Source organism: Chiloscyllium plagiosum, chromosome 25 (genome assembly GCF_004010195.1).
Source record: "Chiloscyllium plagiosum isolate BGI_BamShark_2017 chromosome 25, ASM401019v2, whole genome shotgun sequence".
NCBI classification, from domain to species: Eukaryota; Metazoa; Chordata; class Chondrichthyes; order Orectolobiformes; family Hemiscylliidae; genus Chiloscyllium; species Chiloscyllium plagiosum.
The window spans coordinates 32,935,613-32,959,611 of record NC_057734.1 but is presented as its reverse complement, the minus strand read 5'-3'; the positions used below and the strand labels follow the sequence as shown (position 1 = coordinate 32,959,611).

The window sequence follows — 23,999 nt, the reverse complement described above, 5'->3', positions numbered from 1 at the left end:
CTAATTCACCAGTGTGTTATATATCCGCCCCAGTTCCCCACTCTGTTACATAGCGTAATTAACCAGTGTGTTATATAACGCCTTCACTACGTTAACCTGTCTTCCACTGTTACATAGCTTAATTCACCAGTTGTTATATATCCTCCCTATTGTTAACCTTTTTCCCCACTGTTATGTCAATCCCCAATACCGCAGTGCGTCTTACACAGCCTCAAGTCTCTCCAGTGTTAACATGCCTCAAGTACTACAGTGTTAATTTCACTCAAGGTTAAAATCAGGTTATAGTCTCAACAGGTTTATTTGGAAGCAATTTCACTCGAATGTTACACAGGGTTTATTTCACCGTGTCAAAAATTATTCGCCCCTCCAACAGATGGCCGCCATGAAAAACTTGTCAGCAGCACTAACCGATATATAATTTCTGCTCAGAAACTCGAACCCTTAATCCTCAACTCAATTTCTTCAGATAGTGAAAAATGCCCCATTTGTGTTTTGAGAAAATTCTCTGTAAATGATCATAATATTCTTGTCTGTATTTGGGAGGATTCATTTTCCCCCTGTCTGGCGCAATGCAACGATAGAAAATCAAGTAGCAAAAACACATCTCTATTTCCTCCTTAACAAAAGATTGAGACGTACGATATTTTCAATGCAACGCTTCGGCTATTGCAAAGTAGTATGTAACCTAAAAGGAAGACGGGTCATTTCAAAATGCTGTGGTCATATAGGAAATGCAAACATATGTAATGTCAGTTTCATGGAGAGAAGGGAAATCAGTGAAGCCAAAGGGCAGCCGGCCTGTGCTCTGCGTTGATTGTTTTCTTATTTATGATATGTAATTCACGCCGCAATTGGTTTCATTTGAAAACCAATTAAGGATCGTAACCTGTGAGTGTTCAAGGAAACAGACGAACTAAACCTACTGAGAAGCCATTCCTCCTCCCCTTTCAAAAGGACAGGCCCAGAAAGGGGGGAAATAAACTTCAGAAATTAGCAGAATGTGAAGTTTACAGCGACGTTAATAAATAACCAGTACGGCGCTTGTGGATCAGAGTAAACAATGCAATACTACTTGGATTATCCTAGTATATCACTCACCTGGCGCCTCTGCTGATCTGATCTTTGATTTCAGGAGCCGCAGTCAAGCCACCGCACGATCCCTTCTCTGGTGACTGAGCGCCATCTAGGGGATAGCAAATTGAATAATCCCAGTGACCCGGGCAGAGTGTAAAGGTCACTTCTTGGCCAGTCTGAGCAAAATTCATTACAGACTTGCCTGTCTGGTTGTGTAATTGAGAAATCGTTTCATTAAGTTGCAGCCTTTCTCTTTGAGGGGAGCCTGGATGCTTGGTTCAGGCGTGGGGCATAATCATTGTATTTCTACACTAATATCCCCCTTGATTTGATCAGGTGCTTGCATGAGGTACCATTCATAAATTCAAATATAAAACATGAAACATTTGCTTTCTGCAGTAACAATACATATCTATGTTAATGATTTATAAACTAACACATGATTGAAAATTTATTGTAATGTTGGAAACTGGCTTTCCGATTTAAAAAAAAGCCAAATAAGTCATATTCGCAAATCATAAAATTTGAAAATGTGAAAATCTTCATGGTCTGGACAAACTGAAATAAATACGGTGTTGTCCCCCTTGACGTCTCGATCTGTCCTTCCTTAATGTTCAAGAGGAGCTAAACTGTGAATTGAAACCATTTAATTTCCCGAAAGTCTAATGAGAGTTATTGATTTAAAATACCTCCAACCGGCACTGTCAGGATATTGGACCATTACCGCCTCCCTTCCTGCTTTCCAGATTCCTTGTTGCTTTTCAATTACAGGTTCATACAGAACAGTACAACGCACGCAAAACTGAACTTGAATTATCGCTGTCTATATTGCCCGCGGGTAAGCCTGCAATTCGGACACGCGTCCTAAAACAATGGTGTCGGGCAAAGTGCAAAATAAACAAAAAAAGTGACAATTCTCAGAAATAATATATTCGCTAGGAAGTATTTGCCAAAGAAGTTTAATGTTATGGTAGAGCACAATTAAGTTTTAGAAATTAAACCTGCAATCGAGTACATACGATCATTTCGAAGATCACGAGCGATTAATACATGTTGGTTGTGCATCTTCCCTAAACCCTGATCTGTCAATCAAGAACCGGGTCGGCAGATATTCTGTGGCCGGTGAAGCGTAAGGCGCCATCTATGGAAGGTATTAATTTGATTGTGATCAAGACTTGCTTTCTGGTATCCGCTCACTTAAAACGTGACGCCGAGGTGTCCAGTCGCCACTGACCTGTTCCACATCTCGGAACAAAGGTAGGGTTGGGGGCGGTGCTTGGGGAGTGGGAGAGCCAACAGTGTGATGGGCGAATATGCAATTTAAGAGGTGGTGAGCCAGTCGCAAATACTCGCTGTCTCTGGGCTAAAAAGTGTTCGCACCTTCACCTTTTAAACGTTGGGAGGCTTGTACGAAAGAGGTGTGTGTGTGTGCTTGGTGGGGGTGGTGTGAAGTAAAAAAAAACTGACCGAATGAGACTTTACTGTTTTTTATAACCTGCATCGATGTCAATGCAAAAGCTGCTGGAGGCGAGGACAGCCATCGACTCTTGCTTTCCGTTGAGCTGTGTCACTGCTCTCACATGCATTCCACTAGGTGGGGCTCCAGCACTGGAAATCTGGTCGATGTACAAAAGAGAATGGAATCTCGGGTGGCGGGGTTTTGGGGGAGGCAAACCACTGTCAGCATTGGAACAGCCCAGAGAATGAATACATTTTCACCTGTGGCATGAAATAGGAGCTGAGTGCATGGCATTCAAAAACAACTTTCCGCCAATTTTAGTTTTCTTTTGCTTCATCCTTTGTAAACAGCGGTATGCACGGAGTATGCAAGATGTTTAAATTTGATGCTCACACCCTTTGTTTAGTAGATATTGGTGTAAAATAGTCGTACAAAACATGCAACCAGATATTAAAGGACTGTATGCGGGAAGTGTGGATATGTTTACAGACTGCACAAATAAGGAGTGCCTTGGGTTTGTCTGTTGAATAGAGTCGAACTTCAAACCTGCAGAACCGAACTGCATATGTGACTATGAATAAAGAATACTTTTGAATTAAAAGAAAATCTAATCTCAGATTTGGGGCCGAATCAGTTATGGTTAAGGGGGTTGTCATTGGGGATTGTCAATTATGATAATTGGAATTATATCAATTAGGATTTATTTTTGTTCGGGACTAGTATTTTCACCTGGTCTCAAATACATTTGCACCACAAGTCCTGTTTGATGGAACGGTAATGTGATCTACCAAAGTGCTAGGAATCTCTAGTGCATGTTGTGGCACAAGTGAATGCAGTCAGGAGCTTAGGCGGGTTGGGGGGGGGGGATCATGGAGATGGAATAAAAGTAGAAAGGCCTGAAGAAGTCTTTGCTAAAAAAAGTTATGTTGGACTCTTTTATACCAAAGGTTTTTATGCCAAAGTACAACAAGGATTCATTCAGTTATCATGCCCTCTCTTTGCCTCAAAATATATGTAGTGTCCTGCATGCCGAGTCATGATTTTGCAACTGCAAATGACAAATTCTACAGTTCGTTTTTTCTTTGCAATGACTGTACAAAATTGCTTTAGTACCACTCTGTGTATGTAAAGTTTTTTGTGAATAAAGTATTTTTTGAACAAAAAAAAACAGAACTTGAATGTTAACTCTGTTTTTCCCCTCCATGGATACTTTCGGACCTACTGAGTTTCTCTAACACGTTCTGTTTTTTATTTCACATTTCCAGCTCTGCAGTACTTGTATTATGGAGAGGAATTGTCTCCAAATCACTCTCAACTCATCTGCTATCTGCTTCGTAGAGGCATCAGCAGATGACCAAGAAGTTGCATTCATGATAACAGCCTCAATTAAGGACAACAGCAACAACCCCCATGGATATCTATGATCTGTATAAATTTTCCAAACACTTCCCAGAGGGATATTAAGAAAGCTTTACATTGAGAGAGGTGTTTGTTCAAAGAGGAGTGCCTTAACTGGGAAGTGGAAAGATTTAGGATGGGGTGGGATTCTAGAGCTTGGGCACAGTCATCAGTAATGGGGTGGTGGAAGTCAGGGACACACACGTACTATAGGAGCATGGAAACTAGAAGATCTGTTCAGGGATATGTTAAGTATTTCATATACCACAAAATAATAAAATTTCATTGATATGTCACTTAGGACAACAACAGCTATCTAATGAGTAGCAGTTCCTTTCATTTATCTTTGACTCAAAAGAATAGAATAGTTGAGCCACAGAAGGAAGCTCTTTGAGTCTGCGTGGGCTGTCTCTAAGAGCAATTCAGCTAATTCCTCAGGCCATGGATTAATGATGGGTGTAAGATAGCAAGGGGCTCTATTCAGTACTAGCTGATTCTCTCTGTGGGCAATACCTGGCCTTTACTTGATAATTCCCAGAGAGCAAATCAAGATTAGCAATTCAGGAAAAGGGATTCACTCTCTGCTGTTTTGTCTCCATTGCAGTGAATCACCATAGTGTCTACACAACTAAAGGAGATTGAAGTACTGCGGACTTTGGTACAGTGGAGTAGGCTTTATAATTCCAAACAGCATGACTTCCCACTTTTAACCAGTCTATTAAAGTAAGGTTGCATTTGGAGGCTTTGTGTCATCAATTGAAGAGATCGGGAATTGTAGTGAACTAGAAGTCACCCCTCTTCCAATCTTTCAGTAGCCTAATCCAGAGTCACTGGATCTAATTTAAGCACTGTCCAGAATAACCAATTTTTGATGAGTAAAAATTCATCAACTTGAGTCAATCTGGCTTGCTGAAATTGTAATTAATGGGCCATAATGGCCACAAAATAGGACTGTTCACCCTACTGTCCCAGAAACACTGACTGTCACTGCCACCTTTATAGATGGTTTTGGTGTACTGTGGATGTGTAAAATAAATTACCCGCTGCATGCAAAGATTTCTTTTCAGGTTCCTATGAGATATGTAAGGCCTTGAATACCAACTTGGGACAGAACTGAATGGAATGGACACCATCCACTATCAAGCCAGTCAATAAAGCAGACCAAACCTTCCAGAATGTTGCTAATTAAGAAGAACATGTTCTCCTGTGCTTCACAGGAGTTATTGGGCACATTGCCATCTGGACATACCAAACATGTGAAGTTCCATTGGAAATCAACTAACCAAAGTTCCTAAAACATTTGAACTGACACAGACTTAATTTGCTAATTTCACAATTATTTGATACATGTGTTGTTTAGTTAACACATACATATTTAGATATCGAAAGTACAGATTTACAATATACATTCAAAACAAAAAATGGAATCTTACACATTGTGAACTCAAATTTTAGTTCGTTTGTATTACTGTATTCGAAAATGGTGATGTAAAAGTGCGTCCAGATCTCTAACTCTCAAACAAGCTTGAAATTTGAATTCTTTGAGTTGCAGAGGGTGGTACGTGTATGGAATGAGCTGCCAGAGGAAGTGGTGGAGGCTAGAATGATTGCAACATTTAAAAGGGTGCTGGCAGGTGGGACTAGATTGGTTTGGGATATCTGGTCGGCATGGACGAGTTGGACCGAAGGGTCTGTTTCCGTGCTAAAGCTCTATGACTCTATGACTGTATGACTCAATGACTTTCACCCTGCAGCCTGAAGGTGATACTTATGTTCAAGTTGGGACTGCCTCTTATAGAAACCATCCCATTTTCATTTCCATTGATGAACATTATAATATTCTTGGTCACATTCTGCTGCTAAAATGTTTTCAGTCTGCTGAGGTAAAGAAAATAATAATTTTATTTAAGAAACATTTTACTGTGGCTTTGTTTTGCCATGAGGGTGTGAAAGACAGCAAGGTCATGTAAAATGACTTCAGTTTGTGACAATGTACAGGGACAACCTCTATGTTGTCATGATTGCATTTAATAATGGATCCTAGGTCTATCAGCCGGACTTGTGGATTTAAACACCCCTTTATCTCAAAAGGAAGGAACAAAGGACATCCCCAGACAGGAACTACATCTTAAAAGTCAATGATGTCCACACATGTAAACGAACTCCATTGACTTTAATAGTTCGGCTTCAAATACAAAGATTTTGACTGATAAGTGCACTATGGCATGAAAAGCGTAAACATTGCAAGTGGTAAAAAGACTTTGGATGCTAAATGAGATCACAACTTACTTTATATGGAGCACAATTCAGCATTTTGTCACAGATTGTGTTAGACAGCAACTATCATTGCTTGCCAGCTAAGAATAAAACAAAAGAGAGTGACAGCTGCCTGGAATTGAACGCATCACAAGAGGGACCTTCTTAAAGGAGAACGAGGCAGGGAGAGAGGCAGTTAGAGTGATCCTGACTCAGTGGTCTTCTGTTTCACTTTGCAGCTAAAAGTGCAACAATTGGAGAATCAAGGAAGCAACGGTCTCCCTATCTCTCTCATCATTCAACTTGCAAAGCTTACATGTGAAATAAACTTTTGGAAATTCAACTGTGAAAGCCATCACAATTGCTGAGACAATCCTATAATGTCAAGCCTTCATTTTAGACAATGCAACATCTGGACTTCAAAATTCTAGGCCTGCATAGAACAATAGAGACCAAATTTGAGAAAGCAGCCTCTTTAGCCAACTCTAGAACAAGAGAGTGAGATAAACTTACCTTTTACTTTAAGTATAAAAGGCTTTACTATTGGTTTACTTAAAATCTAAAATGTAAAAGAGGGTAATGAAGTTCAGTTGGCTGGATGGCTGGTTTGGGATGCAGGGTGATACTAACAGCCAACGTTTAATTCTTATAATGGGTGAGGTTACCGTAAATGTCCCACCTTCTCAACCTTGCCCCTTGCCTGAGGCATGATGACCCTCAGGTTAGACCATCACCAGTCATCTCTCTCTAATGAGACAATAGAACCATGGCGACGTTACCTCATGTTTAAAATCAACAGACTTACTGCGAGGATAATAAACGCACATATCCCAAACACAAATACATTGTTCAAGAGTAACTTTGAGGAAACAACTGACAGTTTGCTTGCAATATTAGTCTGCCAAATGTATTCTAAGTCCTTTAGAGGAGATTGGGAATTTTAGTTTTCTGTGTGGACTCTCAAACTGCTGGGCAAATGAAGGAATGACAGATAATGCTCTGATTCAGTAATCAAGCTGAAATCTGGACTTCTGACATAATTCAGCATGTCTGATATATTTGACAATAAGTGACTGATTTGACTGCTTAAAGATAGCTGATGTGTTAAAAAAAAGAATGCTTATCTGTTCTGTCACGTAACATTTTCACTTGGAAGAATATGATTTGAATGTGATGCCATTTGTCATAGTTCCACACCTGACAGGAACAATAGTCATCCTCTTTCACCCTCAAGTTTTTTCAAGTCATCTTGTATGCATAGCATGAGAATACATGTCGAAGTGTAGGGACCTGACTTCTTAGTCTTGTCGACATGAGAAGCTGAAACAGCTGCAGTGGAAATGAAGATGACCTTAACATTTATCTTACGTCCTGATGGTGAACAGTGCAATTAGTACAGATTGATATCATCTCTTCCAATCACTTGGAAAAATTTGGCCACCAACTTGAATATCTTGGATATTTCGTTTTGCCCAAGAGTCCTTGGTGCAAATGTAATGCAGTATATCAAATCTCACTTATACCAAACTGACCACTGTCTTGTCAAAAATGAGTAAATCACCCATATATTCTCTCTGTTCATAATGTTACGTGAGAGTGAGATTACGTGGCATATACACTGGTAATCTTTTGATGCAGTATTCTTTAAACAGAACACATTCTTCATTGGATATCTTAGCATTTCTAATTTAATTCAATCACTGTGTTGTTGCTGGTAGTGTTGCAGTTATTATCACTGTAAAGGTTTCCACTGTTTTAATGAAACTTTGATATCCTTGTTCTAACCTTGGCTCAGGGATATAAAACAAACTGTTTGCTATAGTCTCCTGTTTTCCTGGAATATACAGTACCATCTTTGAGGAAATTTCATCATCCTCAGTCTGAATAGTTGTACTTGTGCAGATATTTTTGCAAAAATAGAATTTGAGAATGTCAATAAAGATTCTATTCTTGTCTTGACACAAAGACTGAGAACATAATCTGAAAATTTGTCACAACTCCTTGTACTAGCTAATGCTTCCTTCTCAAACATTACATATCTCTATATCTCTGTTCAACCTCTGTCAACGAATGGGATGCACAATAAACTGGGCCAAGTTTTATATCTGTACTAATCGAGAAAGATTGCAGCTCCCAGTCCGGCAGAAGTTACATATGCAGAAACGACAATGGGTAGCTGTGGGTCAAAAGTAAACTAACATATCAGGTACTACCAACGGTTCGATTCTAGGGACCCGGGTTTGATTCCAGTTTGGGTGACTGTGTGCAGTTCTCCCGTGTCTGCGTGGGTTTCCTCAGGTTGCTCTGGTTTCTTCCCACAATCCAAAGATGTGTAGGTCAGGTGGATTGACCATGCTAAATTGCCCATAGTATGATGTGCATTAGTCAGAGGGAAATGGATCTGGGTGTGTTACTCTTCGGAGGGTTGGTATGGAATTGTTGGGTCAAATGGCTTGTTTCCACACTGTAGGGAATCTAAACATACCTTTTCTCACAAGACATCTGTGCTTCCTCCTGGAATCATGTCTTGCCATAACAGCTGACATTGTGACTCACACTGATAACAACAAGGTGGGGCAGAAAATTTCCAATGTCATTTATCATACAGATGTGTCTCTGGAGCTCAGTCACATTCTGAGATACAGGAAACTTCTTAATTGCTCTTACCTTCTGTAAATCAACTCTGGAACCATATGACCAAGGAACTTGACAGTTGGTTGTGAGATTTCATATTTGTTGCTGAGTGTAAGTCCTATTTCCTCTAAACATCAAAATGCAACTTACATTCTAGTGTCATGTTCTGCCTGAGTGGATCAGGACATAGTCCCTCTAACATATGACTCCACCCAATCCTTCTAGAATACTCGACAGCATCCTCTGGAAGGTTTCTGTCACTTATGTGATGTCGAAGGGTAATCTCCTGAAACCAAGTCTTGCAGGCAATGAAACAAATCTTGTGAGTAACCTTTATGGAGAGGAAGTTGCCAAAATAAAACACTATTTGTATCTAATATTGTGAAGATTGGACTCTTCCCAATTTTGCTAAGGGCTGATCCACAAAGAAAATAAGATGAACTCTGCATTCAACTGCTTCTTTCTGCTGTGTAAGATCTATGCAGAGTATATGCATCCAATGGGATTTGTCACTGGGATTATTTTTGAGCACCAGCTCACTGATCATGTCACGGGTGAAATAACTCTGTGATTCAACGTAGAGTTCCTTCTTTATCTTTGACATGCATTCTGTACCTACTGCCCCATATAGCTTAATGTACAATGGCTGAACACAGTTTTTCTCCAACCAAGGTTCACTATCAGAAATAACTGAAATTACTCACCTGTGCTGAACATAAATCACTGTTTTCCTCTACCAGTACTCCAGTAGTATCTGCTTGGTTCCATAATATCGCCATGGATAGCTATATTCCACATCATTAATATCTTCCATCTCATGGTTCATACCATCATTTGAGATGTTCTGTTCTAGCTTGTTGTATATAAGCTTTTGGCTGTATAGCACAGCTTGGAAGTGACATTTCTTCAAAACAAAAATGGTAGTCAGCTTCTGTGGTGAGGCAGTTTTTGTGCTAGTGCCTTACCAACCCAACACAATCTACTTTACCTCTTCCTCACCAATTTACCTGTTGTAGATCTGTCTGTGCATCATAATATCAGTAACAGTCACCATTGCACAGTTCTCATGGGGACAAAGTCCTAAGTTCACATTGATAGTATTATGTGGCATTATCACTATGCTAAACAGGATAGACTTTGAACTGATCTAGCAACTCAAAACTGAGCATCCATGGAGGCATTGTGGGCTATCATAGGACTAAGATTGTATTTAACAATAATCTGTAACCAAGTGGCCCTGCGTATTCTCCACTCTACCATTACCATCAAGCTGGAAGATTAACACTGGTTCAATGAAGAGTATAAGAAGGCATGCCCGAAGCCACAGTGGACATACTGAAAACTGAGATGGCAGCCTGGTACAGCCACAACATGTGAGTATTTGCAAGCCAAGCTGTGGAAGCTGCAAGAGTAACATCTAAGAAATGCCACAACCAAAGCATTAGGCCTGAACTCTGTAGTCCTGCCACATCTAGTTATGGATGGTGGTGCATAATTATACAACAAACTGAATCCATAAATATCCACTGCCTCAATGGTGGGCGAGCTCAGCATATCGGTGCAAACATCAATGCTGAATTATTTGCCTCTGTCTTAGTCAGAAGTGATACAGCTTGGCCTCCTCAAAAGATCGCTAACACCACAAATTCCGATCTTCAGCCAATTTGATTCACTCCATATGAAATCAAGAAACAGCTGAAGGCACTGGATACTGCAAGAGCAATGAGCCTTGACAACATTCTGGCAATAGTCCTGAAGACTTATGCTTCTGAATTAGCTGGGCCCCTAGCCAAGCTGTTCCAATACAGCTACAATGCCGGCAATGTGGAAAATAGCCCAGGTATTTATTGCACACAAAAAAGCAGGACAAATCCAATCCAGCCAATTACCAGTCTCCTATTCCACTCTCCATCATCAGCAAAACACTGGAAGGGGTCGACACAGCTATCAAATGGCACTGACATAGGAATAACTTGCTCATGGATGCCCAGAGTGGATGCTGCCAGGACAGCTCAGCTCCTGACCTCATTACAGTCTTGGTCCAAACATAGGCAAAAGAGCTGGACCTTCAAGATGAGGTGAGAGTGACTGCCCTTGAGATTGCCAGTATTTGAATGAGAACGACATCAAAAATTCCTAGCAAAACCAGAGTCAATGGGAATCATGAGGAAAGCACTCTGCTGAATGGGCTCATATTCAGCACAAGTGAATGTGATTGCCCTTATTGGAGGTCAATCGTCTCAACCCAAGACATCTCTGCAGGAGTCCCTCAAGGTAGGGCCCAAATATCTTCAGCAGCTTTGTCAATGACCTTCTCTCTATCATAATATCAGAAACAGGGATATTCACTGATGATTGCACAATGTTCAGCACCATTTGTGACTTCTTCAATATGCATGCAAGACCTGGACAACATCCAGGCTTGGATTGCGAGAAATTGAATATTTCCCCTTGAGTTTCAATGCTATTACCATCGCAATATCAACATCCTGGGGTTACTGTAGACCAGAAACTGAACAGGACAAGCCAGACAGTGGCTGCAGTGAATAACTCACTTCCTGTCTCTCTGATGCCAGTTTGCCATCTGTAAGGCACAAGTCCATTTGCCTGGATGAGTGCAGCTCCACAGCACTCAAGAAGTTTGACACCATCTAGGACAGCAGCCCACTTGATTGACACCTCATCCACAACCTTCAACATTCAATTCTTTCACCGCTGATGCACAGTAGCAGCAGAGTGTACTGTCTATTTGATGCACTGCAGTAACTCACCAAGGCTCTTCTGACAGCACCTTCCTAACTTATAATTTTTACTACCTAGCAAGACAGGGCAGCAGATGCATGAGAACACCAGCATTTACAAAGTTCCACCCAAGGCACAAACTATCCTGAATTAGAACTACATTACTATCCCTTCACTGTCACTGGGTCAAAATTCTGGAATTGCTTTCTGAAGAGCTTGGTGGGTATCCCTCAACCCCAAACACTGCAATGATTTAAAAAGGCAGCTCACCATAACCTTTTACAGAACAATTAAGGATGGCAAATAAATGCTGCTGTAGCTAGTGACATCCACAATCCATGATTTTTTTTTAAAGTACCAGTAACAGTCAGCTGGGGTGGTTAATGTACTATGCTGCAGCTTTTGGGGAATCTAAAAATACTGGTTAGTTATGGAATAAGGGGACACACAATTAAAACTATAATGTAAGGGAATTTCTTCACCTGGAAGGTAAAGAACATCTGGAATTCTCCATCCTACACTTGTGGATGCTACACTGAAATTATTTAAAGAGGTGGTTAGACTTTTTTTAAAATATTGAGGAATTGAAGTTTATGAAGAGCTGACACAAAAGAGGGGCTGAGAACTTGGACAGATTTGAGGCAAGGCTGAGGGGCTAAATGGCTTACTCTTACTTCAATTTCTTGTATTCTTATGTTCACTCTGGAGTTCTGTTGTTTACAATGTCTGAAATAAGTCCACAGAGGCTGATATCCCATCACCAAGTCACCCTTTATTTTCAGATGGAGAGTCCTGGACGCTGATCCAGCACCCTCCCAGCAAGCTGTCAGAATATCTGACATTCCTGTTTATACCTGTCAACCAGGACTCCCTGGTTGTACCAGATTAACAGCCCAAATCAGGGAATGCATATTATATGAGGTCCATCTGGCTGACCTCATTACAATCACTACAGTGTCCATCTCCAATGATGTTGGAGGCTGCTGCCAGAGGTCTAACAAAATGCTGGAGTAAGGAACTGATTGTGGAGTGGTGAATATGGAAACTGCAACATTGGCTGTATGTCTGCAATGTTTATTAACTGAATGCAGCAAGCTTCCTGATGTTGATTTGATTTGCTGAATAATTTGATTTACAAAACTCCCAAAAAGTATTTTGCTATTAATTGAGCCCAGAGTAAAGCTAACTAAACTTTTTTTATTTGAAAAAAATGTGCAGAGGGAGAAAATTAGAATTGTAAACTTCTAAAAAAATGGTTCATTTAATGAATATTTGAAGATCCACGAAGTAATATTGGCCAACTGATGATAATTGTACCATATATAGAGCCTTCACGAGATCCTTTATTTTTCTCAAGCTATTTCTGTGAGCATTGTACACTCTTCAACTGGAAGAATTAACTTTTTTTATTAGTTCTCTAATTTAAATATCTCACTGGTTCTTTGAGAGGTGTGCATGGAGTACTAGTACTCGTGCATAATGATGAGCTAGTTTCTGTTGCGCCTGCAAATGGATTGCATTTAAGAAATTCAGGTGCTGGAAATTCCAGTTAACCTCCTTATTTGGTGGCAGCTATAAAAATTCATAAAATATAGGATGATCAACCTTTCTCTATTCCTTACAAACTTCAAAAAATCATGTGCACTTATTTTATGCATGCTTGAGAAGAAATAAAAACAACCTCTGATTTCAAGCATTTATGTTTTAATATCTAGAGCCATGGTATGTATATTCAATTTATGCCATACTCCTGCTCACACACAAAGTAATTATATGCTTGATCATATAGTGTTTGTGGGAAGAGTCCATGGAGATTTTTTGGCTTCATTATTTGCTGCAGGGGACTATTTAGCCTCTACAGGCCCAAATATACTGCATTATGCAGCTGCAGTATTCAAAAATGTCTATCACTATTTCATTCCATAACTCCCATTTTCACTTTTAACACCTACGCTTTACATATTGAAAACATCTGTTAGTCACAGGCATACCTACTAAGAAAATTAACATAAGCTGGCCAGCAACTCCACAAATTGAAGTCAGACCCATTAGTTTTGTACACTCTGAAGTTAATGTCAAGTCTGCAGATCAATAATTGTTGCAGCATTTTATTCAGGTTTACTCTGTGGCTATTTTAGGCGTTTTTGAGGGATGCAAGCATTGGAAAAGAGATTTATTTTCTATTAAAAGTGAAGATGGGTGGCACAGTGATTAGCACTACTGCCTCACAGCACCAGGGACCTGGTTTTAATTTCACCCTTGGGGGACTGTCTATGTGGAGTTTGTAGTGCTCTTCCCGCATCTGCTTGGGTTTCCTCGAGTGCTCCAGTTTTCTCCCACAGTCCAAAGATGTGCAGGTTAGGTGGATGGGCCATGCTAAATTGCCTATTGTGTCCAGGGATGTGCAGGCTAGGTGGATTAGCCATGGGAAATGCAGGGTTACAGGGATTGGGTAGGGGGGGTGGATCTGGGTGGGATGCTGTTTGGCGGGTCAGTGTGGACTTGATGGACAGAATAGCCTGCTTCCACGCTGTGAGATTCTAGGATATCGCTCAAACAAAGAAAAAGTAATTGTGCTGCTTTCATTAGTGCCTGTTCCAGTATTTTGAAGTTCAATTAAATATAAGCACATAAATATAATGCATCTGTACTTTAAAGCCTCTGTCTTTTCCTTAGTGCTCACAATCTCTGTCTGCCTCTCTTTCATTTGATGGCATGATATGTAGAGTACTTCAGTTTTATAGAATGTATATGGACATTTCTGACAAAGACCTACAAATGAAATGATGTAATAAAATCTCAGTGAGGCAACACATTGGAATGAAACTATAAAGGTGAAGTCTTGAGTGGTCTAATCAGCAGTGTTTCCTATCACTCTACCTCAGAAAGAATTGAATGGTTGCTCACACTGCAAAGAAAATAAGAACGTGTTATTAATTTTCAAATTTCAACAAGAGAGGCAATTACAAGTTAAATTATTTGCTGTCATTTTATTCAAGAAGCTGTTGACATTCAGAATAAAACAAATAGTTCCTGCATGCTTCATGCAGCATTTTTTTTATTTCTCTAAGGATTTGCCATTAATCATTAAAATCACGTTTAGTAACATTGACAGCCTTATCAGAAGGCTAATAAATAAATTATAATGTTATTGGAATGGTTGTTTCAAAACATACATTTCATCACAAACAGATCCTTCTGCAAAGATGCAAAATAACAGAGCAAATCCCAGTGGAAGGAAGTTATACAGCAAATTATCTTGCATGTGCTTTCAAAGTAGTTTAATAACATAAAATGTATCTGAAATTGTCACAGATCCAACATTACAACAACTTCCATTTACATATTGCCTTTGATGCAGAGAAGTATCCTGATGTCTATCACAAAGGGGAGACATTTAAAAATAACATTTGCCAAATTACTTGACATGACAGATGGGTTTTAAGAAGATTTTAAAGATGAAAAGGAGAGAATCCAAGATTTGGGAGATAATTCCAGAGAATAGGACCAAGGCATTTGGAGATTTTTCCACCAATGGTGGCTCAAAAGGGCAGTTAGGGAGGTGGAAGATGTCAGAGAAGACCAGTGCAAAGAACTAAAAAGTAATCAATCATTAACTATGTAACAAAAATGTTTGCACTTGATATATGGATGAAGGTTATTTAATTCTAGTGCAATTATCTTTTATGCAAATCACAAACTTTCAAAACATACATTGATTGGCAACATATAAAACACATACTTCACTTTGAATTTATCATATTTAAAAAGGTCAAGCTGCAGCCTTTTGTTGTTTCAGCTAAAAACCATAGCTATGTGCTATAGCACCAAAAGTGTCAAACTATAATTTCCCTATATTTCTGCAGTGGACATAGCTTAGCAAAATGCTCAGCAATATAATTACATCATTATGCACACATGACCTGATCTCCACTCCATGTCACTGTATTTGTATAGTGATTCTAACAAGGTCAGCCAGGTGGACCTCATAGAATATGAGTTCTCTGATTGGGCTGTTAATCCAGTCCAATCAGGGTAACCTGGCTGACAGATATAAACAAGAGTGCCAGACATCTTGGTCACTGTGAGAGCTGGCTCTGAGGGAGCTGGATCAGTGCCAAGGGGTCTCTGCATACAAATTAAGGGTGATGGTGACTGGATACCAGCTTCTGTGGAGATATTTCAGTGGTGACAAGAGAAAAGCACGTTCCTGAAGAAATTCACTCGCAACAGTAGTCTTTGAGTTGGGGTAAATATTTTCTCATCATGCTGCTATTTGGGAAGCTTGGCTTGTTCAATCCTGAGTGGAAGACTGGGCCAAGTACGTGGGAAGAATGTGTTATTTATTCTGGGCCAATGACATTGGCGCAGATGCAAAGCAATGAGTAATCCTTCTGACAGCTTGGGGACCCGCAGTTTTTTCAGTTATTAGGACCTTATGTTCTCCAGATATTAAAACCTTTCAAGGGTTAATGGATTTAGTGAATGAACATTAAAACCCTAACCCTCCTTTAATCCTGAGAAGCTATTAGTTTTACTTCGCAATTCGAGAACCAGAAGAATCAGTATAGGGATTTTTGATTAGGGTAAGATGACTGGCAGAAGTATGTGACCCTTAATGAGAGGCTGAGGAACAGCTGGTCTGTAGGATTAATGATGTAACCAAGCACAAGTATCTACTAGCTGAAGCACAATGGATTTCAAAAGGCACTACAACTGGCTTTATCATTGGAAAATGTGGCAAGTGCAGCATATGAATTGTAGGGTATTCCAAGGGAAGTGGACACCCTTGCCAGTTGGACTGTGCTTAGGAACACCACTTGAGTGAAGACAATTGCATAGCCTCACTCAAGCCATATCCTGAACAGAGGCATTCTAGGTCAGCCCACAATGAAACCACAAAACGAAGCCAAGCCTCAGCCAAGCGATTAAAAGTTTCTTTATGATCCAAGCTGCCAAGCCTTTGTTGTTGCTGCCGGTATGCGGACTCGAGACAGCAAGAGTCCCACCAGACCTAAATTGGGTCAGAGAATTCATAGGTTAGTATCCAGAGGGAAAGCATACTCTGGAAAGTCTACCTACATCTGGTTTGGAACTGTTAAATTGCTCAAAAACATCCATATCAGAATCATTCAAAATAAATGTCTGGTTAAATGGTCACCCAGTTCTAAAGGAGGTCGATACCAAAGTGGCCGTTTCAGTGATTGCAGAACCAGTCTTTAACAAAATCCACCCTTACGTTTGCACAAGACCTCAGCTAAACAGAGAATCTACACTGTGGAACCTCTCCAGATTAAGGGTACAACTATGGTTATGGTCTCTTACAAGAAGCAACTGATTCAGTTACCACTGATTGCATTAAAAGGCTCAGGCCCAAGCTTGATGGGGTGAAATTGGTTGAGAAAGGTTCATCTCGATTGGCTCAACGTTTTTTGATTAGAAAATCGTTGCCTGAGTGAAGTCCTAGTTAAATAGCTGGAAACTTTTCAGGATGATTTAGGAAGTATTAAAAGAGCCAAGGCCATCTTGCATGTTGTGCAGGAAGCAATTCCACGATTCTGCAAGGCCTGCAAAGTGCCATTTGCCTTAGGAAAATGTAGAGGCAGAAATCAGAAACCTAGAAAGCAAAGGAATCATCAAACCAGTTCTGTTTGTGGAATAGGTAGCACTGGTTCTACCGATTGTGAACCCAATATGTCGATTTGCCTTTGTGAGTATTTTGAACAAATGGTAAAATGCTTCTCACAGCTGGTAAATACCCGGTCCCTTCCATAGATAACTTATACACAAAGCTGGCTGGGGGTCTGCCCTTCACAAATCTGAACATGAGCAATGATAACTTGCAACTAAGGTTAGATGAGGATTCCCAGAAATATACTACAATTAATACCCATCAGGATTTGTACCAATATATGAGACTGCCATTTGGAGTATTGTCAACTTGTGCAATTTTTCAGTGGACAATGAAGAATATTTTACAAGGCTTAATGACTATGTATGGATATCAATATATCTTATGAATAAAGTATATTTTTGAAATAAAAAAGTTGTGAGGTTCATAATATACTTGAGAACACATAGTTAATGATATGTTTGAAAGCGATCTAAAGGGCCAAAGGGAGTGTGTGAGAATAGGTTAGATATAAAAATGAACCCAAAAAGTGTTTTTCAGAGCACTGGGAAATCAGAAGATTGGGAAGGCTACAAGAACAAACAGAGGAAAACAAAGAGAGAAGTAAGGAAGGAGAGGATCAAATATGAAGTTAGGCTAGCCAGTAATATTAGAAATGATAGTATTAGTTTCTTGCAATGCATAAGAAACAAATGAGAGCAAAAGTAGACATTGGGCTACTCCAAATTGATGCTGGAACGCTAGTGATGGAAGATAAGGAAATAGCTGAAGAACTTAATAAGTACTTTGCGTCAGTCTTCACAGTGGAAGGCATGAGTAATATCCCAACAATTAAGGAGAGTCAGGGGGCAGAGTTGAGTATGGGAGCCATTACAAAAAAGAAAGTGCTAGAAAAGCTATACGGTCTAAAAGTTGATAAATCTTCTGGCCCCAATGGACTACATCCTAGAGTTCTGAGGGAGGTGGCTGAGGGAATAGTGGAGGCATTGGTTGTGATCTTTCAAAAGTCACTGGAGTCAGGGAGAGTCCCAGATGATTGGAAAATTGCTGTTGTAACTCCCTTGTTCAAGAAAGGATCAAGACAAAAGATGGAAAATTATAGGTCGATTAGCCTAACCTCGGTTGTTGGTAAAATTCTAGAATCCATTGTTAAGAATGAGATTTCTAAATTCTTGGAAGTGCAGGGTCGGATTAGAACAAGTCAGCATGTATTTAGTAAGGGGAGTCGTGCCTGACAAACCTGTTAGAATTCTTTGAAGCGGTAACTAGCAGTTTAGACCAGGGAAACCCAGTGGATGCCATCTATCTAGACTTCCAAAAGGCCTTTGATAAGGTGCCTCATGGGAGACTGCGGAGTAAGGTGAGGGCCCATGGTGTTCAAGGTGAGCTACTGGCATGGTTTGAGGATTGGATGTCTGACAGAAGGCAGAGAGTTGGGATAAAAGGTTCTTTTTCGGAATGGTAGCTGGTGACAAGTGTTGTCCCACGCGGTTCAGTGTTGGGGCCACAGTTGTTCACTCTATATATAATGATCTGGATGGAGGGACTGGGGACATTCTGGCAAAGTTTGCCAATGATACAAAGTTAGGTGGACAGGCAGGTAGTACTGAGGAGGTGAGGAGGCTGCAGAAAGATTTAGACAGTTTAGGAAAGTGGTCCAGGAAATGGCTGATGAAATTCGGCATGAGCAAATGCGAGGTCTTTGGAAAAAAGAACACAGGCATGGACTAGTTTGTAAACAGTGAGAAAATTCATAAAGCCAAAGTACAAAGAGATCTGGGAGTGCTAGTACGGCATTCTCTAAAAGTTAACTTGCAGGTTGAGTCCGTGATTAAGAAAATGAATGTAATGTTGTCATTTATCTCAAGAGGGTTGGAATATAAAAGCTGCAACGTGCTTCTGAGATTTTATAAAGCTCTAATTAGGCCCCATTTAGAATACTGTGCCCAATTCTGGGCTCCACACCTCAGGAAGGAGCGTTCCCAGCGGAGATTCACACGGATGATCTCTGGAATAATAGGCCTAACACACGCTGAACAGCTGAGGATCCTGGGATTGTATGCATTAGAGTTTAGAACGTTGAGGGGAGATCTAATTGAAACGTACACGATAATGCATGGCTTAGAATTTGCTTCCGTTAGGCGGGGAGACTATGACCCGTGGGCACAGCCTTAGAATTAGAAGGGGTCAGTTTAGAACAGAAATGAGGAGACATTTCTTCAGCCAGAGAGTCATGGGCCTGTGGAGTTCATTGCCACGGAGCACAGTGGAGGCCGGGATGTTAAATGTCTTCAAGGCAGAGATTGATAAGTTCTTGATCTTACAAGGAATTAAGGGCTACGGGGAAGTGGAGTTGAAATGCCCATCAGCCATGATTAAATGGTGGAGTGGACTCGATGGGCTGAATGGCCTTACTTCCACTCCGATGTCTTATGGTTTTATGGCCTTATGTGCATGTAAACTGTAAAACATTTGTCAAAGAAAGGGTTTGACTGATGAAGGGGCAGAAAGAAACCTTCTTGTGCAGGTGAAGTGGAGAAAAAAAGCTTGGATTCACTATTCACAACATCTCAAAGCATTTTACCAGCGGTAAAGTATTTTCGAAGCGTTATCACTTTTGCAGCATGGGAAGTGTGCAGTCAATTTGCACAGAGCCAGCTCCCACCAACACAATATCAGATAATCTGGTTTTGTGATGTTGATTGATGGAGAAATATTTTCCAGTACAGTGGGGACAGCTGCTTTGCATGATACCCCCATGGAATCTTTAATCTCACCTGAGAGGGGAAAAGATGCCTCTCATCCAAAAGAAGTACTCACCAACATATCTACTGTCCTGTAATCCTGCTTTGGAGTGTCAGTGTGGACTTTGTATTCAAATCTTGGAGTGAGCTTTAATTTATCTCCTTAAAATAAAAGCAAACTACTGCTGATGCTGGAAATCTCAAACAAAAACATATGCTGGAGAAATTTAGAAGAAGATTTGAAATATTGACTCTGTTTCTCTCTCCACAATGCTGCCAGATCTGCTGAGCTTCTCCAGTTTTGTGGGTTTACATAACCCACAGTCTTCTGGCTAATAAGTGAAACTCAAAACGGATTTGTGAGAAGCAAATTATGTTTGTCTAATGATCAAGTTCTTTAATAAGTTGTGGATAAAGTTAATGTATGTAGTCAATTGTGTGAATGTTTGGTCTTTCAAAAGACAGTAGCAACAATGCTATAAAATAAACATATTAACAATGTAACACAAGTGATTAAAATAATATTGGCAGCAGGGAAACTAAATTCCTGAGGGGCAGAAAGCTGAAAATTCTGACCATTGCTTTTCAAACTGAAGGGAAGCGGTGTGACATTTCTCAGGAGAAAGTTTTATGATCATTGCCTTTTCCAATATATATTAATGACCCATCCAAGAACACATGGGCTGAAACTTCAAAGTTTGCAGATGATACAAAATGAGGAAATGTAGTGACTAATAAGGCAGATATTCAAAAGGGCATGAGTGACCTGGTAAAATAGGTAGCCACTGGCAGATTAAATTTAATACCAAGAAATGTGAAGCGATATACTTTGGGACGAAGAGCAAGGAGATACAATATGAACAAAATGGTAAAATAGAAACAAAGAACTGTGGGTGCAGGAAATCGGGAACAGAAATAGAATGTGCCAGAGTACTCAACAGGTGTGGCAGCATCTGTACAGAGAAAAGTTTTGTTAAAGTTTCAAGTCCTGAGACCCTAAATCAGAACAAAGTGGTGCAACCTTGAAGGTATTGTAGGGATAAAGCAATCTGGTATGTCTGCACACAAAATTCTGAACTTGGCAAGACATAATAAAAAGGTTGTTAAAATATATGGGTGGAATATTTAGATTTATCAATAGAAAAATAAATAAAATATGATAAAATTACGCAAGATTGGTTAGAGCTCACCTGGAGAATTGTGTTCAATTTGAAGCACCACACCTGAGGAGAACAAGGTAGAGAAGAAATTTTGGAGAATGATATTAGTTATGAGGGGTTCAGTTATCTGGAGAAATGGGAGAAGCTGCAGTTGCTCTCCTTTGATCAGAGAAGGTTAAAAGGAGACATTAGATGTGTTCAAAATCATGAATACTTCTGATACAATAGCTATTTAAAAACTACTTCCAGTGGCAGTAAGATGATAAGCAGGACATGGATTGAGTATGATTAGCTAAAGGATCAGAGATTCGCAACTGCACTGGAGTGTCAGCCCTTTATAATGTCTTCCAGTCTCTGGAATAGGCTTTGAACCCACAATCTTTACCTCAAAAGGAGGATTACCAACTGAGCAACTACAGAAAACTTTTACTTATAATTAATTCACGTGATGTGGGTGTTTCTACAAGGCCAGCACTTATTGTCCAAGCTTATTTGCCCTTGACAAAGTACTGGTGAATCAGCCTCTAGAATCACTGCAGACTGTATGATGAACAAATTGACACAGTGCTGTGAGGTAAGTTCTTGCACAGTTGTGGCTAGTGATGATGAAAGGATGTCAGAATATATCTGAGCTATAGTGATGTGTGACCTAGAGGACACAGGCTTGAAAGATACTGTCAAACAAGCCTTGCCAAATTGCTGGGGTATATCTTGTAGATGTGCAGCTGCACAGTGACTGTGTTGGAAGAAGTGAATGTTTAAAGTGGTGAAAAGAGTACTAATCAAAAGAGCTGCTTTGTCTTGGATGGTGCCAAACATCAAGTGCTATTGGCACCACAATCATACATGCAAATGGAGAGTATTGCTCATTATCTCAAGGGTGGCACGGTGGCTCAGTAGTTAGCATGCTGCCTCAGGGACCTGGGTTCAATTTCAACATTGGGCAACTGTCAGTGTGGAACATGCTTGTTCTCCTATTGTCTGTGTGGGTTTCCTCTGGGTGTTCCATTTCCTCCCACAGTCGAAAAATGTACAGGTTAGGTGGATTGGTCTTGCTAAGTTGCCCCATGGTGTCCAGGGATGTGCAGGCTAGGTGGATTAGCCATGGGAAATGCAAGGTTACAGAGATAAGGTGGGCATGGGTCTGGATGGGATGGTCTTTGGAGGGGTGGTCTGACTCGATGGGCCAAATGGCCTGCTTCCATACTGTAGAGATTCTACGAGTACTGTTAGGGCTATCCATGACTGAGTGGCACAAAATGGGCAATGGCTGCCCATGGCTAATGCAGCGGAACTTGGCTGACAGTAGTTAGACCACTTGGGAAAACATTTGCTTCATGTAATCTTCACAAGTACAACAATAGCAGCTCTGTAGTCTCAAGATTGAGATAGAATGTACAGTTCCAGTTGCTTACACATAAGGCATAGATAAGAACATTTCACATGAATTAGTCACTTCTCTTGAATTATTTAATCAATCTGTTAAGAGTAGGTTTTAGTTAAGGTTCTTCAGATAATCATAGATACGGATTCTGAAGTAATCATAGATCCACATATTTACAAAAAAAAATCATTAAAAGCATCAGAGGAAAAGATTCAAACCAGTTTCAGACAGTAAAAGCAGCCCCCATATTATTACAGGGAGAAATGAATCATAGGAACATAAATTAGCAGACATTGGAATGTGGATTAAATGAACACATTAAGACACAGCTTGTTAGCGAAAGAATTCTAACCTTAGGTGTAACCACATGAACTGTTGGAACTGATCAAAGGATAGTTCAAGGATAGTAGTGGGAAGTTGCGTGTGGAAGCTGAAGAGATTGGGGAGACACTGAATGAATACTTTTCGTCAGTATTCAATCAGGAACAGGACATTGTTGTCAATGTGAGTACTGAGTCACAATTAAGTAGAATGGATGGCTTTGAGGTATGTAGAGAAGAGGTGTTGGAAATTCTGGAAAGGGTGAAAATAGATAAGTCCCCTGGGCCTGATGGCATTTATCCTAGGATTCTCTGGGAAGCAAGGGAGGAGATTGCAGAGCCATTGGCCTTGATTTTTATGTCCTCGTTGTCGACAGGAGTAGTGCCAGAAGATTGGAGGCTAACAAATGTGGTTCCCTTGTTCAAGAAGGGGAGTAGGGATAACCCTAGTAACTATAGGCCGGTGAGTCTCACTTCTATTGTGGGCAAAGTCTTAGAGAGAATTGTAAGGGATAGGATTTATGAACATCTGGATAGGAATAATGTGATCAAGGATAGTCAGCATGGTTTTGTGAAGGGCAGGTCATGCCTCACAAACCTTATTGAATTCTTTGAAAAGGTGACAAAGGAGGTTGATGAGGGGAAAGCGGTAGACGTGGTATATATGGATTTTAGTAAGGCGTTTGATAAGGTTCCCCATGGTAGGCTACTGCAGAAAATACGGAGATATGGCATTGAGGGTGAGTTGGAGGTTTGGATTAGGAATTGGCTGGATGGAAGAAGACAGAGGGTAGTAGTTGATGGCAAAGTTTCTTCATGGAGTGCCGTCACTAGCGGTGTTCCGCAAGGATCTGTTTTGGGACCATTGCTGTTTGTCATTTTTATAAATGACCAGGAGGACAGGCTAGAAGGTTGGGTGAGCAAGTTTGCGGATGATACAAAAGTCGGAGGAGTTGTTGACAGTGAGGAAGCATGTGGCAGGTTACAGCAGGATATAGAGAAGCTGCAGAGCTGGGCAGAAAGGTGGCAAATGGAATACAATGTAGCTAAGTGTGAGGTGATTCACTTTGGGAAGAATAACAAAAAGATGGGGTACTGGGCTAATGGTCGGATACTTGGTAGTGTGGAAGAGCAGAGGGATCTTGGTGTCCATGTACACAGATCTCTGAAAGTTGCCACCCAAGTAAATAGTGCGG

The 23,999-nt window shown here is 40.4% G+C and overlaps 1 long non-coding RNA gene across 1 annotated transcript in view; it reads right to left on the bottom strand.

Moving 5' to 3' along the window:
- Positions 1 to 16,429: 16,429 nt before the first annotated feature.
- LOC122562726 overlaps positions 16,430 to 23,999 on the bottom strand; it is a 65,110-nt gene continuing 57,540 nt past the window's right edge. Inside the window, exons 2-3 of the long non-coding RNA XR_006315394.1 lie at positions 21,130 to 21,162; positions 16,430 to 16,577 (exon numbers count right to left, since the gene is read on the bottom strand). This is a non-coding gene — a long non-coding RNA (uncharacterized LOC122562726). The remainder of the gene's footprint in view (positions 16,578 to 21,129; positions 21,163 to 23,999) is intronic.